The sequence below is a fragment of the Trematomus bernacchii genome, unplaced genomic scaffold, assembly GCF_902827165.1.
Source record: "Trematomus bernacchii unplaced genomic scaffold, fTreBer1.1, whole genome shotgun sequence".
NCBI lineage: Eukaryota > Metazoa > Chordata > Actinopteri > Perciformes > Nototheniidae > Trematomus > Trematomus bernacchii.
Window position 1 is genome coordinate 390,780 of NW_022987578.1, and position 15,000 is coordinate 405,779.

Sequence of the window (15,000 nt, forward strand, 5' to 3'; positions counted from 1 at the left end):
CGGAGCCTGGTAGTTCTTTTTGTAAAGCGTCTTCAGCTCAATGTCTGTACCACATTTCAAGTCAATCAGACTTTTTGTGCGAGTTGTGTGGTCTTTCAAACATGCTACCTTGGTGGCGCTAGAGAGCCTGCTGGTCATGTCAGAATGGTATGTGTCCATGGCAAGATGGCGGCGCGCTCAGGCGCTGCGGCTCACGGCTCTCTGTTTTGGTTGTGCACTGTTTTTTGTTTTTATGTGTGTGTGTGTGAACGCCCTAGAACAGGCAAAATATATATACAGTCGCATGGACTTATTTGACATCGGGATGAGTTGTCGCTCTGACATCACAGCCGATTTCCACCGGACTAACAACATACCGGAGGACATAGCGAGACCACTCGGGTCTCCCCGGATTGTTTTCGGGCCTGTGAAGCAACGCAGGCGCCGGAGGGAGAGGAAGCAGAAGCGAGGATGCCGTGCAGGCCTGCTCGCTAGGCTAAGGAAGCGGCCGCACCGACCACCACTACCAAGCCTCTTCCTCGCAAATGCCATGTCCATCGTCCACAAAATTGACGAAATGGAGGTACTAATAGCTGCTAACACGAACGTACGCGACTGCTGTGTGATGATCATCACGGAAGCCTGGCTACACTCGCGGATTCCGGCCGCAGCAGTGCAGCTACCAGGCCGCTCTACCCACTGCTACGACAGGAACAGCGCTTCCGGTAAGAGCCGAGGGGGTGGTCTGTGTGTTTACATCCACAACGACTGGTGCATGGACGGCAGGGGTTACACATACACATTTGCTCTCCCCGACCTGTAAGTAATGCTATTATGTGCAGACCCTTTTACCTGCCTAGAGAGCTGACAGGGGTGATAATCACACACTGTTTATATCCCACCCTGATGCTGGCAATGCTGACGCCAGCATTGCACTTGACCACCTCCAGAGATTAAAGTGGACCTATCATGCTATATTTGAATAATATTTGTAGGGCCATACCTATATAAAACATGTCTGTGAAGTTTTTTTTTCAAAATACCAAACAAGATCATGGCATTTTTAGCCATGCCTCATTTTGCGCTATTGCACTTTTTTAGCCCCTGTTTTTTGCAAAGGCTGATTCTGTTGAGAACAGCACCACCTACAGCCTGGCATATGTACTACAGCGTCTCCAGCCTGCTTTTGAATGGCAATGGCCGTGGCTGTCTCCTCTGATAGGTGGAGAGTTGCCCATATAGGCGGAGCTCCTCGTTCCTGACGTCAGAGGACTTTCAAATCTGTATCAGTCTGTATCAGAATCCGTTGCAGCCCCGTTTTTTAGCGATTTGGGTATGGGAGGAAAAGAGAGAGGGTTGTGTTTTTCTGGACACTTGGTGAGTTCCCTGACACACCGGGACCACATATTCATGTATACAAGATTGTACAAAAGTGCATTTTGCATGATAGGTCCCCTTTAATTATAATAACAACAGATGGTCCCATCCCGACTGAGTTCGTATTGTAGCTGGAGACTTCAATCATGCAAGTCTAAAAATATGTGCTCCCAAATGTGTACAATATACGATGTACCACCAGAGGAAAGAATACATTGGACCGGGTGTATTCTAACCTGAAGCATGCTTACAGAGCGGTAGGTACCACTCCCCCATTTAAGTCTATCTGACCATCTCTTACTGCTTCTCATCCCAGCTTACACCCCCCTCAGAAGTAACACCAAGCTGGTGGTCAAATATATCAGAACCTGGCCCGAGGGGGCACTCTCACAACTGCCAAGACCAGCTTCGAACACACAGCGTGGGACATATTTGAACAGACAGACTTGGAGGAACACACAGAGGCTGTCTTATCTTACATCAAGTTCTGCACAGGCACTGTAACTGTGGAAAAACGCATTCGGGTCTACCCAAACCAAAAACCATGGATGACAAGAGCGGTGCGGTCTCTCCTGAGTTCCCGTGACACAGCCTTCAGGTCGGGGGACGCAGCCCAGTACAGCATGGCAAGGGCGAACCTGAGGAGAGGCATCAAGGATGTGAAGGAGGACTACAAGGGAAAAGTGGAGGAGAATCTCGCTCATAACAACGCACGGTGCGTTTGGCAGGGCCTTCACCAGCTAACCAACTATAAGGGCAAAACATCTGGCACTACTAGAGCTGACGCCACCCTGCAGAGGAACCTAAAACAAACTTCTTTGCCCGCTTTGAGGCTAGCAGACCCCCCCCACTTTTCTACTCTGCCCCTGTACCTGCAAAACTACCAAGGCTCCATACCAGTCCATACCACCTCCCACTCTCAAAGACATCAGGTGACGCTTGAGGTCTGTGATGAATCCTGGAAAAAGCCGCAGGACCAGATGGAGTACTCTGCAAAGTACTCAAAGCTTGTGCTGACCAGCTTTCAGGGGTCCTGACCAGGATATTCAACCTGTCCCTGTCACAAGCTAGCATTCCATCCTGTCTGAAGACCATCATTCCTGTCCCCAAAAAGACACCAGTCAGAGAGCTCAACGACTACAGGCAAATAGCCCTAACATCAGCGGTGATGAAATGTTTCGAAAGACTGATAGCCGACTACATCAAAGCCAGCCTGCCACCCTCCCTCGACCCTCATCAGTTTGCCTATAGAGCTAACAGATCCACGGATGATGCTATCGCCACGGTCCTTCACACAGCTGTGAGCCACCTAGAAGGCCCAGGCAACTATATAAGGATGCTGTTTGTCGATGTTAGCTCAGCTCTTAACACCATCATACCCGACATACTAGTGGAAAAACTGTCAAGCCTAGGTTTCCCCTCCATCATATGAGCCTGGGTAAATCATTTCCTCACAGACCGTCCTCAGACAGTGAAAATAGGCCCTTATTGCTCCTCCACCCGCAGCCTCAGCACTGGCTCCCCGCAGGGCTGCGTGCTGAGCCCGCTATTCTACACACTCTACACACATGACTGCTTTCCCACCCACCCCTCCAACTCCATTATAAAATGTGCAGATGACACCACCGAGGTCGGCCAAATATATAAGGGAGACGACGAGTCGGCATACAGAGATCCTGAAGCTGTCTGCGTGGTGTTCAGCTAACAACCTACATCTGAACACAAGCAAAACTAAAGAAATCATCATAGACTTCAGAAAGCACCGTCCAGAACGCGCCCCCCTTCACCTCAATGGAGAGAGAGTGGAGAGGGTCTCCACCTTTAAGTTCCTGGGGGTTCACATTTGGGAGAGCCTCAGCTGGACAGCACACACCACTGCAGCAGTTAAGAAGCCCCAGCAGCGACTACACTCCCTGAGGGTGCTTCGGAGGAACCGACTGAACAAGAAGCTGCTGGTGTCCTTCTACCGGGCGACCATCGAGAGCGTGCTGTCATACTCCATCTCGGGGTGGTATGCAGGATGCTCAGCTGCGGACAAGAAAGCCCTGCAGAGAGTGATCAGGATGGCAGAGACAACCGTCGGCTGCCCCCTGCCCTCTCTGGAACTCATCTCCACCTCCCGCTGCCGCAGCAGAGCTTACAAAATAATAAAGGACAGCTCTCACCCAGGTCACAGACTGTTCTCTCTCCTGCCTTCTGGGAGGAGATACAGGAGCTTCAAGTCACGGACAAACAGACTCAAAAACAGTTTCTACCCCTGGGCCGCCAGGCTGCTTAAAACCCTGTAAGGCCCACTGTTGTAATTTTACAACATTACTTTAAGCTATCCTAAAAAAGTCAGTAAATGGTTTGTTTTTTAAAGACTACATTTACATAGTCAAAAGATCCTTTTGTTCAGCCTCACAATGCTATTGGGTAGTAAATGTGTTTATAGGTCCTGCCCTCTGGCCATACACTCACACAACTTCAGAATCTTTAAACGAGCAACATCTCTTTCAAGTAAGTAAAATGCCTCAAGTATTTTTGTTGTGATTATTACAATGTCTAGAACATGTACATATTCAGTTTTTGTGGAATACATTCATCAAATGTGATTTTGAGCAGCTTATGTCTTTGTTGTAATATTACAACACTGGGTCAGTGTGGTAGTCAGAATAGCATGAGCACCTGTCATGGACCCCGCCCTTCTTACATGTTCACATATGGAAATAAAACACTAATAGAAATATCATGTCTTTGATAATTCACTATAACTAAGTTCTAAATGTGTCCTCTGTTAAGATTTTGAATTAAGACCAGAATTGAATGAATTAATACATTATTTCTGATAAAAGTATGTGAAATTATATCTCTAGCAATATTTTAAACTCTACTTGTATCTTATCAGTTAATTAGTTACAACAATTCATTTAAAGGTAGGGTAGGTACGTTTGAGAAACCGGCTCGAGATCGCTAGAATTTGAAAATACACAACCGGAGAAAATCTGCCACTTCCTTACAGAGAGAGGTGGTGAAAAGTTTTCACTGGGTTTTTTATTTTCTACTGAAACAGCAACGAGGAGAGAGAATGAGGACGTTTGATCCAGACAGCACCATGTGGCCCTCTGTGTGTGTGTGTGTGTGTGTGTGTGTGTGTGTGTGTGTGTGTGTGTGTGTGTGTGTGTGTGTATGTGTGTGTGGTGTGTGTGTGTGTGTGTGTGTGTGTGTGTGTGTGTGTGTGTGTGTGTGTGTGTGTGTGTGTGTGTGTACACTACACTGGCTTCCAGTTCGGTTCAGAATTGATTTTAAAATCCTTTTATTTGTTTTTAAAGCCCCAAATGGGCTGGCTCCGGCCTATATAGCCAAACTCCTCCAGCGCTACACCCCAGCCAGACCTTTAAAGCTCCCATGTCATGCTTTTCCGGTTATTACCCGTCCCCTTGTGTGTTATGAAGGTTTTTATGCATGTAAACGGTGTGCAGAGTCAAAACCCTCAAAGTACACCCTGTAGCGAGTAAAACTCTAACACAGAAAATACCTCCCCAAAACGCCTCGTTGGAGATACGTCACTGCCCATTTGATTCTTCCGGGTACCGCCTGATGTCATGCGGTACCCGGAACGAAATGGACCAATCCCGAAGAGCTATGGCCACACCAGCAGCGTCGTGTTCCTCCTCCAGAGGTTCGAAGAACCGGCATTTCACAGACGAAAGCTTCCAAAAACATTGCCCAGTTTGAGGCCGGATATGCACAGCTTGTTTGGACCGTTTGGAGCAGGGGAAGATCTGGGTATACAACCTGTAAGTTTGCATTGTTATTTGTGTATTTATCAAACAAGACTGTTTAAATGTGTAAACTGTGTTGGACTGCTAAGCCATTGACACAGTGCTAACTAAGTTGCTAGAGTTTCCATATATCAACTCTAATATCAGCAGATGGCCTTGCATACATGTATCTCATAGCAGGAGAATGTCTGCATTCACACACAAAAATACCTATTGACAGTATACTCCGGGTGATTTGCCGGTCAGTCGCGAAACGTAATTACATTATAGCTGGCGTAGCGATCTAACACACGGAGCTAGAGCTAGTTTCGGTCAGAAAAACATTTTTGTGATGCTACGTTGCTAGCGTTTAAATATATCAACTACAATGTCAGCAGATGGCCTTACATGTTTGTCATGGCAGGAGAATGTCTGCAGTCACACACACGGAATACTCATACAGTATACTGTACTGTGATTTACCGTACATTGTGACCGTACATATACTGCATGTAGCTAACGAGGCTAGCTGTATGCTAGCGCAAAACAATGTATTCATGCAAGTTACATTGTATGACCGAACGTAGCAGAATACCCGTATACGATTGCAATTATAAACACGTTATTGCTAGCCTAATATGAACCACTAGCTTTTGTTCATAGTAGTTTTATTACACTGCATTATAGTTGCCTTTCCTCCAAGCTAACGTTCATATCGTGTTAGCTACCAAGGTAAACAAAGCTAGGTTAGCATATTAGCAGGCAAGCTGTTCATTACACAACTACTACTAACGAATCTAAAACAACTAAGTTTCTCTAATATTTTGTGATTTGCATTTGATTTCGTCCAGCCAGATCCTGGCGGACAATCCATGACGGGGAAGGGATTCTACTACTACTGAGGGTGCTAAAAGGCACCGCACCGACTGTGCGCAGGCAAGATGCGAGGAGGAGGAATGGATGATATACCGTGTATATATGTATATTTATGTTCATTTTGTACATTTCTAAAAATAAAGTTTAATGGAAATACTTAGTAGGCCTATCCTTTCTTCCCTGAATTCATATATAGCAAACCATGATTTGATTTCTCATCAAACAGTAGTAGTTTATAACGGGTAAAAATAACTTACTCTTTGTTATGAGAGTAGCTCGTAGGCCACAACGGAAATACAAGGAGACATACACGAGTTTACAAAACCACGGCACATTTATTGTAGTAAATGCAGAGACAGGTGGTCGAGGGGAGAGGGTCGCTCAGTTCGTCCTTCTGCAGCCGCTTTGGAGAGAGACTCCGGGCCGCTGGGATTAATAGCACCGGCTACGGAGGTGTCCGTGATCGCGCTGATTACCCTCTTCAGCTCCACCCCACCGTAAGACAAAGGCCCTGAGGCCGTCACACTCTTCTATAACAACAGTTAAAAATATATATGTATATAAAATATACCGCTGTACCGACGCCATGATAAGACTGATGTTACGCTGAGAGCAGCCGGGAAAAGCACTGACATGGGCGCAGCCTCTCTGGTGGTTGACTAATCAGAACGAGTGGCCGAGCTGACCAATCGGAGCACACTAGGCTCACAGGGAGGGGGGGGCAAGAGCTCCAACGAGTCGTTTAGTGGAGAAAGTGAATACTGCTGAATACACATGCTTGACAGAGATGCTGTATGCGAAACCAATGTGAGTTTGGAAAATTGCACAGTATAAATCTATTTTAGTATACCTCAACAATGTAATTATGATCAGTGGAAATGGCCATGACATGGGCCCTTTAAGGTCTGCTGACCAGCTGCTGCTGGTAGTGCCCAAGACCAGGCTCAAAACCAGAGGGCACCGAGCCTTTGCAGCAGCTGGCCCTAGGCTCTGGAACACTCTGCCCCTCCATGTGAGGTCGGCCCAGACCCTAGGGGTTTTTAAATCCACTCTAAAAACACACTTCTTCTCTCTGGCCTTCTAGTTAGAGCGGAGCACGACTCCTGACTGTTCATTGTGTTTTTTTTGTTTTTTTTTATATATATCTGTTGTAATTTATTGTCTTTTATTGTGATTGTAGTAATGTGTTTTTATTACATGTACAGCACTTTGGCTCGACCAAAAATCGCTTTTAAATGTGCTTTATAAATAAAACTTGATTTGATTTGTGTGTGTGTGTGTGTGTGTGTGTGTGTGTGTGTGTGAGTGTGTGTGTGTCTGTGTGTGTGTGTGTGTCTGTGTGTGTGTGTGTGTTTGTCTCCATGTGTCTGTTTCTCTGTGAGTGAGTGAGTGAGTGAGTGAGTGAGTGAGTGAGTGAGTGAGTGAGTGAGTGAGTGAGTGTGTGTGTGTGTGTGTGTGTGTGTGTGTGTGTGTGTGTGTGTGTGTGTGTGTGTGTGTGTGTGTGTGTGCGCGTGTGAGCCAAACAAACACAACAACACTGTGAAGTAGATAAACAACTTTGATTTCATATTTAGCAGAGAGAGCGATGTGGTTTGTTCCTGTGGTTCCGCTCAGGGTGTGGTTACTTTAAAGAGTTACTTTAAAGAGTCCCTATGAGGGTCCAGAGACTTACAATCATGCAGCAAATTTACAAAACAGTTCTAAATTGAGATGAGATTTTTCATTAACCGCACGTTAAGTTTGACAATCTCAATTCTAAGGGTCTTAATTGGGTCATGAGTTTGCACAGATGTACTATTTTCACTTTAATTAATAAACTAGGGATTGTTTTGAGTCTGCGGGTGTTTTTCTTGTTGATTTTTCTGCATTTGGTACTTTTACATTAAATACTTTAAGGACATTTTGCTCATCATACTTTAGTACATACACACGTGTCAATGTAGGATTGTTCATGCATTCTTCCAGCGTGTTATTTCATTTTATTATGGATTTGTTGTCAAAGCTCTTCAGATATTCATTGCTATCGGGATGTTAAGAGCATTCCATGGAATATAACAACAAGTGTATCTCGAGCCGGTTTCTCAAACTTACCTACCCCACCTTTAACTTTAACTTTTTTAAACTTTTAACTTTAACTTAAATGCATTCACTACAGGACCTCCGAACTTTTAACATTCCTGACGTCTGTGCAATGTTTTACAACTGACAGAGCCAACTGTGCTCGGACCCAGCCAGCACTGGAAGTCAGAATCAAACATCCACAAACATTTAAATTGAGAATGCAGTTTGGATGTATAGGAACATATTTGTTGAGGCTGATTTTGTATAAACCTTCAAATGTAATATATTCTCTGAATTGCTTTTCCTGCTAATGTGCTGTACAGCCCACCAACATGAATATATTATTATCAACATAATACCAAGTGTTGTTATTCTTAGTTATCATTATAGTAGTTCCATCGATTCTCAAATGTTTAATCCCAGACTTTAAAAAGTCTGGGATTAAACAGACTAAAGACGACTGAAGCTAAGCAGAGACACATAGATACATGTTTACATGTTTCTTCCTGCCCCGATGTCAGACCGGTTCAGACTGCATTCTTCACTGATGACGTGAACTCAGAGTACAGTCTGAGAAACAGCAGGACATGGAAATCTTTCTAAAATCATTCTGCTAAAGCTTAAGCTAAACAGATGGCGCCGGTGATGAGGGCTGCCGTGTCTTTAGCTCCTCTCCAACTCGCCTTTTTTTTCGCTTTATTTCAGTGTTTGTTTACTTTCCGTTGTGTGCTTTTAACTTTGTCCGCAACATGCGAGTCGACCACACCAACTCTACTGTACATTATAGTAGAGAGGAACTTCAACACAAACTGATTCTCACCTGCTGAGCTCTCTTCAGGTCCACAGAAACACTGCTGATCTGGTCCTCTTCAGTCCTGGTTCTGCCTGTCGTTATCTCTGCTTGTTACTGAACACTGACGGTTCTTCCCGCCCTCACCTGCAGAGAGAATGGGGTGTGTTTGTTTGAGGGGCGGAGTTTGATATGAAGGTAGATATGGTGCAAAATGCGAGAGCGTGTAAAACCTGATGTGAGCACTTGCAGAAAGAAATCTGAGCTTGTGTGCATACATTTACACTTGTATAACATATCCACGTATCTGTGAACCACATTTGAAGTCACAGAAGAAAAAAAAAAGTTTTGTAGCTTAGAAAAAAAATGAACTTAGTGATGAAATGTTCACTTGCAGAAAAAAATATATTTTTTAAATATATTTTCCATTACAACTGCAACTTGGTTATTACAACCTCTCAAATCAGTCATTACAACTTCACGAATCTGCTCTGTGGCAGTATTTGGTACACTTCTTGCGATGAATGTGTCGCAAAAGTAATTTTTAGGGTTGTGCACAGATGGAAGGCTGACAGGCAGGTAGGCCATCCAGTTATTTTAGCCGGGCCGGCTAAAATGATTGGTCGTGCTTTTTACAGTACTACGGCTTCCACTGATGAAATGTTTTTATGGATTTTTTGTCAAAGCTCTTGGTAATTACAACCTCTCAAATCAGTCATTACAACTTCACGAATCTGCTCTGTGGCAGTATAAATCCACAAATCTGCGGCCTTGACTTTTGCTACACTTCTTGCGATGAATGTGTCGCAAAAGTAATTTTCACCTGTAGATGTGGGGGGAGGGAGGGGGGGTTGGAGCGAAGGGGCGGAGCTATCACAACGACGAGGCTCGGGTCAGTCACACAGTCACAGCCATACTCAGGTCAAACCGGATGACTGCGGGGCTAACGGTCCGTGTCGCTACCAGTCCGCTGACATGGCGCGTCAACCAACGGTAAGTTTTGCCCATTACTTCCCCAGTATTACTTTGAATATTATTATTGTGATTGAGGATTAAATCCGCTATGAAGACCACCGTTTTATATTGTGCAGTTTAGCGGCAAAATAACGTCAGTTAGCCAGCTAATGCTAGCTTTATTGAATTTATGTAAAGTAATAGTATTGACAATCTAAAAAAACTGAGCAACTCAACAGTCAACTTTATATTTCTTATTGTCTAAAGCATTTATTATTTTCATTTTCCCCTCTCATATTCAGTGTGGACGGATTGAGACAGCGTGTTGTCCAGAGAGCTGCAGAGACTTCAGGGAGAAACCTCCGTGTGATGGACGTCCTGCCTGTTGGTTTGGCCGGAGAGGACTGAGGGTCTTTCCTCAGCGAGGAGGACCAGGCCTGATGGAGGAGCCCATGCTGGGCATAGCTGATACCAACTGCAAGGTTCAAGGTTCAAGGTTCTTTATTGTCAATCTGACATAGCTACAGAGTAATTATGTAGTTGAAAATCTTATGTCACAGGCTTCTCCAACAATGCAACATAATAACATAATAACAATAAGAGCAAGAGCAATACAAAAAGAATAATAGTTATAAAATAAAATAAAGTGATGATGTGGAATAGTGCAGTACGAGTCTATATACAAGTTATTGGAATGATATATATATATATTAGGTATTAGATACATAATACTGAGTAGCAGATGAATGTTTGAAGTTGTTTCAACAGTTCAATTTTTTAACAGTCTCACTGCCCGTGGGAAGAAACTGTCTCCGAATCTTCTTGTCCTTGCCAGGATGCTGCGGTAACGTCTGCCAGACGGCAACAGAAAGAACAGTTTGTGGCTGGGGTGATGGGGGTCTTTGATAATCCGTAGTGTTTTCTTCCTGAGCTGCTGGGAGTAAAGGTCCTCCATGGATGGCAGCTCCGTCCTGGTGATGTGCTGTGCAGTTTTCACCACCCTCTGTAAAGCCTTACGATCGAGGTCGGTGCAGCTGCCGTACCAGGCCGTCATGCTGCCAGTGAGGATACTCTCTATCGTGCACCTGTAGAAGTTGCAGAGTATCCTGGAATCAATTTTGAACCTCCTCAACCTGCGGAGGAAGAAGAGCCGCTGTCGAGCTTTCTTGGTGATGGTGGTGGTGTGAAGAGACCATGTCAGGTCCTCAGTGATGTGGACCCCAAGGAACCTGAAGCTTTTGACTCTCTCCACCGTAGTCCCATTGATGGCGATGGGGGCGTGTCCCTCTCCCTGCTGCTTCCTGTAGTCCACAATCAGCTCCTTTGTTTTGCTGATGTTGAGATGGAGGTTGTTATCCTGGCACCAAGATGTCAGGTTTTCGACCTCCTCTCTGTACGCCGTCTCGTCATCGTCTGTGATCTGGCCGATGACGGTCGTGTCATCAGCAAACTTCACAATGGTGTTGGAGCTGTGTGTGGCCACGCAGTCGTGAGTGAACAGGGAGTAGAGGAGAGGGCTGAGCACGCAGCCTTGAGGGGCTCCGGTGTTCAGAATCAGGGTGGAGGATGTGATGTTTCCCACCCGCACTGCCTGGGGTCTGCCCGTCAAGAAGTTCAGGATCCAGTCACAGAGGGCGCTGTTGAGCCCGAGGTCTCTGAGCTTGATGGCCAGCTTGGAGGGCACAATGGTATTGAATGCTGAACTGTAGTCAATGAACAGCATTCTCACATATGTGTTCCTGTTCTTCGGGTCCAGGTGTGAGAGGGCAGTGTGGAGGGTGAGGGCTATGGCGTCGTCTGTGGACCTGTTTGCTCTGTAGGCAAACTGCAGGGAGTCCAGAGATTCTGGGAGGGAGGAGGTGATGAATGATTTGACTAACCGCTCAAAGCACTTCATTATGATGGAGGTGAGTGCTACTGGGCGGTAGTCGTTGGGGCAGGTGATGATTGTCTTTTTTGGGACAGGAACGATAGTGGAATGTTTGAAGCATGTGGGGACTACAGACTGCAGCAGGGACCTGTTGAAGATGTCTGTGAACACCTCTGCCAGCTGAACTGCACACACCCTGAGAACACGGCCAGGGATGCCATCAGGTCCAGGAGCCTTGTGTGGGTTAACCCTTTTAAAGGATTTACACACATCTGCCCTGTTTAAAACAAAAGGGCAGTGTAGCTCCTGGTCCCTCTGTACCTCCACAGCCCGGCTGCTCTCAAAGCGTGCAAAAAAACTGTTCAGCTCATCTGGGAGAGATGCGCACGCAGACACTCCCGCAGCACCCCCCGCTGCTCCTTTGCAGTCAGTCATTGTCCTTAGTCCCGCCCACATGTTCCGGGTGTTACAGCCTTTGAAGTCAGATTCCACCTTCTCTTTGTACTGTCTCTTTGCTGCTGATTGCTCTCTGGAGATCAGACCTAGACTTCCTGTACTCCTCCAAATCTCCAGCTCTGTGCGCGATAGTGCGCGCTTTCAGCTTGCAGCGCACATCGCAGTTTATCCAGGGCTTTTGATTTGGGAATGTCCGTACAGAAACCTTCGGTACCACGTCATCGATGCATTTCCCAATGTAGCAGATGACAGTGTCCGTGTGTGTGTTGATGTTATTGTCCTCAAACACACTCCAATCCGTAGATGCAAAGCAATCCTGCAGTGCTGCATCTGACTCCTCGCTCCATCGTTGTACTGTCCTTGTTATCGGTCTGTCCCTTTTAAGTTTCTGCTTGTAAGCAGGCAACAACAGTAGTGAGATATGGTCTGATTTGCCGAAGGGAGGGCGAGGGAGAACCTTATATCCATTCCGGAAAGGGGAATAAACATGGTCCAGTATGTTTCCCCCGCGCGTCGGGAAGTTGATGTGTTGGTAATATTTTGGCAAAACCTTCTTCATGTTGGCGGTGTTGAAATCTCCGGCCACAACGAACGCCGCATCTGGCCGTGAAGTCTCGGTCTTATCAATAATCCCAAACAGCTGATCGAGTGCCGTGTTGTTGTCGGCGAGCGGCTGCGGGGGGATATACACTGCTGTTATCACAACAGATGTGAATTCCCTCGGCAGATGAAAGGCCCGGCATGAGATCATGAGGTGCTCTAGATGTGCGGAACAGTCCGATGAAATAATCTTCACATCTGAGCACCAGTTGTTGTTAGTCATTACACACACACCGCCTCCCGAGTTAGCAGTCCGGTCCTGACGAAAAATAGAGAGGCCTGCACAGGCCTAGTCTGTCACTTTATTTGACTAAATGTGTTTACTTATACATTTAATAGGTTTACACCCTCTGTCCATATGTGCTTTTTATTTAAAACATGTTTGATTAACTTTTGGTTCACATTTCAATAAATTGAATTTGTATTTGCACTCCTTTTGTCCATTATTCTTACTGAAAATGTTAGATTACACATTCACATCTGACTGAAGATTGGCCCCATTTATTTGTGACGTTGCAAACTCTGCGGTACAAGGTACATGTTGTGAAGCTCATGAAGTGAGGCAAATAGAAATAATCAGCTGATGGAGTGTAGATGTGGAAATAGGTGCATCCGATCAGCTGACTGTGTTTTCACAATAAAAGTAGTTTCTCAGTGAATGTCCTGTACAGAGGCCTGTACTACGAAGCTGGATTTTCTCTTAGCCGGCTAACTTCAGGGAAATCTCGGGCTTTCCGGTCCTACGACGCTGGTTCTCTTCTTAGCGGGCTAGATTTCCATGGTAACTTATGCTGAGCGGCAAACCTGCTCCGGAGCAGGTTAGGTTGCAGGCTGATCAACTCAGTGAAAGCACCGCCTGCTGACCAATCAGAGCTCCGTGTGCGGAGTTTAAAGATCAAGTCATATTACAGGATAGAGGAAATACAGAAAAACTGCCGTTGCAGGAAAGACAGCCGGCAAAAATCACCTGACTGTGTGAACGTGAAAATTAATAGAATATCCCCTCCCATCTTCAGAGCAATCTGACTATTATAACATTAGCGTTAAGAAAGCTTACTTAAATATCTGCCACGACATAAGTAACCGGATCAGAGTAACATTAAGTACAGTCCGCGGCACTGTGAGTGCAGACGTCGATGTGTCTCATTATCATTCATATCATATCACATCATAATGTATCATATATTTCCTTATCTGAGTCAGCTGAGCCGTATATGGCCGTGCAACACTCACAGTGTCACATACTGTATGCAGAAGTATTATTTTAAGCAACACATTAAGTTGACGAAACACTCGAGTCAAATGTAATTAAAGTCAGATCGTGTCTTGGACGGGGCAGTGATTTCATAAACCTGTTAATGTACGCATTCAAACACTTTTTCTTTTACCAGCTGTATTCACCTAGCAGGTGCAGCTATGTGGCTTTGATCCTGGGTAAAGTGTTTAAGTCATGGATGTTTAAAGTTTAACTTCTTCATATTTGACTAATATTAAAGTTCACTTTTCATTCAGGAAGTATGACGCTGCGCTGTCAGTACGCTTGTCCGTGTTTGAGATTGGTCGAATGCTCCAAATACCACCCCTTTCATGTGAACGCGCACCTAACTAGATAGGACACGGCGGCTTGAGCGATCCACTTGATAACCAGCGTCGTAGTACAGCTTAGTGAGAGCGTGTATGTTTTGGATTGGGCCAACCGGCTAACTCCAACATATCCAGGTTAGGTTGAACCAGCTTCGTAGTACAGGCCTCTGGTCTTAACATCTCATAACATCAGCTTTTAATTTTCCTCTTGGATGTTCTTCTTGACCCTCGGAGAAAGAGGAGATGTTGAGTCGCGTCTTTCAGGCATGTCCTTTCCTAACAAAAATTACAGGAAACATAAAACATATTATTGCAGAACAAGTGTGTTATTTATGAAAGAGGTGTGTTTGTGTTTAGGGGCTGTAGATATAATTATTTTGTAATTGTAATGTTTTATTTTATTTCAACAGTGAGCTACAAAGACAATCAGATTATGAATGAACAGTATGACATTCATCAACATTGAAATGTATTTTATTATCAAAATAATATTTAACTGTTATCAAAACGTAGTGCAACTGTAGAAGCTTGCTCTGTTGTCTCACTGAAAGAATCACTTTTACCACGTTTTTTACAGACAATATTGAGAGATAAATAGCAGTTCTCACTATGCGTTAAATATCTTTGCCTTCAATACATTAAATTAGAAAGCTGACAAGTCATATTGCTTGTTAACATCTAAATGTAACCTTTTGCATGGAAAAAACCCT